A 3527-nucleotide genomic window follows, 5' to 3' on the forward strand; every position below is an offset into this window, starting at 1 on the left:
TTGTTTCAATCAGGTGGATTAAGAAGGAGTTATCACATAAGTATGCTGTCTCTGTCAGACCTTTACTTACTCACTGCGCATGTCCCGATCTGTAGCCGGGTTCAAGGTGGACGGTAGGTATACATGAGCTCTACAGGCCCTCATTACTAAAGTGTTAAGAATTTACTCTGTGACATTGCTGCTACTGCTGCTACAGCAGTCGGGCATTTAGGCTGATTAGGGTTTGATGCGGCGACAAGAGAAGGCTTCACCGGTGCACTGGTTTGTTGACTTTACCGAAAACCATCAGGATCGCTGGAATATTAGAGCAGGATTAACATGACTTGCACCTTCAGCAGACGCTGCTCCAGGGGTTGATTGTTTGTTTAAGTTCAAGTTCATTGCCGGCCTGATCTCTTCACATGTCGACACTTTAACACCTGCCTTTATTACCAAAGGCAATCCATGTTTGAGGCTCATTTGTTTTCACAAGAACCAATACGAACCAATAATTCCTGTACCGAAAGACACACCGACGGGTGACTAGCTTAAAGAACTTTATTTGTGTCAAACTGTGTTCATATTCCTATTGATAAGTCTGTATAGAGTAATGGGCTGGACATTATCAGTAGTCCCTTCATCAGTTCTGTAAACGGCATATAAGCTATAATTCCTCCATGGTCATACGTCGCTAATTTGAATGATAAACTACCGTCATTAACAAAGGCAAAAATGTTCGCGTTTCAAATTGTAGCAATCTAAAGATAAGGCTGCGATTCTTTACCTGATCTTCCGCGCTGCTTTGACCATGATTTAATCTTTCTGCTCTGGTTTAATGTGTTAAAGTACCGCGCCCATCGGGCTTGGTTTCTCAGTTGCGGCAACCATTAAGTCTCTGTATAGGCTTATAATTATCACTCATCCTTAGATCAGGATGAAGCTGATTCTGCCGGCTATAAACAAGGCTAAGGGAAGGCCACCCGGTTGATAAAACGGCAGCTAACCAGTGTCTCTATGTTTGACATCTCTCTTCCACGCTCCTGATGATCAACTTAAATTATTTGTGCAGAATTATTAAAATCGATGTTCAGTATATCTTTGCTCCACCCATATTTTATCGGGCTTTGCGGGCAAATCGTGTGCCCCATGTTTCGCTATCCCTGGCGTTGAGCTGTCGGGCGCGTTGCCAGTGAGGTGGAGCCCAATGTTACAGCCGCCGTTAGTTTGATATTGAACAATGAGTAGAGCTGTGCCCAGAGATTGTCCTGTGAGCGATACGGATCCACGACAGACCTCATTATAGATTATCCCCGTACTCAGATAAGATACATTCACATCAAACACGGTTTTGTTTAGCTTATGCCGTTATATAACGACCGTGGAATGTTCTCCGTCTCCTGTTTTTGTCGTCTTTTCTTACGTTATCTGTTTGGTTTAAATATGTCAGCCTCACTGACATATTCAAACATCTTTTGACATACACCCTAATACGGCTTCCCTTCTGAAAAAGTCAAACGAATAAACAGTGCAGTCAGCATTTCTAGACAAACTGATTCGTCATCGAGACTTACAGCTGGATGGTGTGTGGTGTTCCACAAAACTGTACCGCCAAGTTAAAACGCACCATTTATCAGGTTGGCCATTCTTTGTAATTAACATTGACCCATTATGTGGTCATGTAGCCCTCTTTTGTCCTATGTGCAGATGCTTTTTGGCTCTGATAAACCTTTCACGCTTTTCCCAAACAGAACTGATAAATGCTTTATACTTTAATGGTACTCAAAGGTATTTCCACCAAGCCGATTTTTATTGGATTTATGTCAAGCGTAAAATAGCAATATTAGGACTTACTGGTCAAAAAAATTGAAGGTGTTTGGTACTTTTCTTAGTATTATATTATTTGACTACACATGTTCCCGGGGGGTATGATTTAAATATCTGTAATATCAACATGATATTTACATTATGTTTCTGATTTTACTTTGTATGCTGGTTCCCGCTGGTGGATTAACAGACCACCACAACCCACACCTATCCCAAATCACCACTCACACCCTCACACCCCCACAACATCCCGAGTCCATGTCTCTTTGTATTGTTCTCCCGTGAAAGTTTATATGACAACACAGCAGTTTGAGTGATTATACATCAAAGACGTCCAGTAAATTGCAGTCAACATCGCTGCATTGTTTTTTTACCTAATTCTGTTGAGACCAAAGACTTTGAGTGCGTGTAATTTGCTACTGTTTAAGCAATTACCTATACAGTAACAATAAAACCGCAGTTAAGGTAAATAGTCAAGGGGCCGAATTTCACCGGTTACGTGTAACCATTTGCCAACGACCACGCTGTCTTCGCTGCTCTAGTTGTACTGTATATGCTGTAGTCTTATACATCATATACATTTAATACTGATTTGATGTGAAGAATGTGTATTGCGCTGATAGGTTCACGCATTCCAGTCAGCACATGACCGGTAGCATCACCGTTACTCAGTACGTTCCCACAAGATCTGTCAGCTCCAGTGTTGCGAATAGCATAAAACTAACAAATATGAAAATGTTGTGAATATAGAAAGCACGTTTGGTTTGGGTCCATGTGCATTAATCGTCTTATTGACAGGCGGATAAGCTTAACCAACATCGGATTGTCCAGCTGCATCCTGAAGCGATTAAGCGACAAACCCTCACACCAATAGCCGGGGGGGAGAAAGTGCCCAAACTATCGTCTTAACACAACACAGTGTTTATGTATCCCGTTCAAAGGTCACGTGGTATTCCTTCAAATCCGTGACGTCACCTGCCACTAAGTCGCTGTCTTCTGGAATGACAGCGTGTCCCAGCTGATAGTGGAAGCTAGTAGACCACCGCACTATTGACACATCCCCATCCGTCCTACTGATTGTTGGACCACACCTTTCATCAAACCGTGCCAAACTTATTCACCCAGTTTGCGCTATGTACCATGCAGCAGAAACCTATTACAAAATAAAGCTAAAGGGTGTAGCTATTTGCATGGATGAGTACAGTGAACATGCATGTATATCACTGTAAGATGGGTGGTGCCTACAGTGAACATGCATGTATATCACTGTAAGATGGGTGCCTAAAGTGAACATGCATGTATATCACTGTAAGATGGGTGCCTAAAGTGAACATGCATGTATATCACTGTAAGATGGGTGCCTAAAGTGAACATGCATGTATATCACTGTAAGATGGCTGCCTAAAGTGAACATACGTGTATATCACTGTAAGATGGGTGCCTACAGTGAACATGCATGTATATCACTGTAAGATGGATGAGTACAGTGAACATGCATGTATATCACTGTAAGATGGGTGCCTACAGTGAACATGCATGTATATCACTGTAAGATGGATGAGTACAGTGAACATGCATGTATATCATTGTAAGATGGGTGCCTAAAGTGAACATGCATGTATATCACTGTAAGATGGGTGCCTACAGTGAACATGCATGTATATCACTGTAAGATGGGTGCCTAAAGTGAACATGCATGTATATCACTGTAAGATGGGTGCCTA

This window comes from Liolophura sinensis, chromosome 1 (assembly GCF_032854445.1).
Source record: "Liolophura sinensis isolate JHLJ2023 chromosome 1, CUHK_Ljap_v2, whole genome shotgun sequence".
NCBI lineage: Eukaryota > Metazoa > Mollusca > Polyplacophora > Chitonida > Chitonidae > Liolophura > Liolophura sinensis.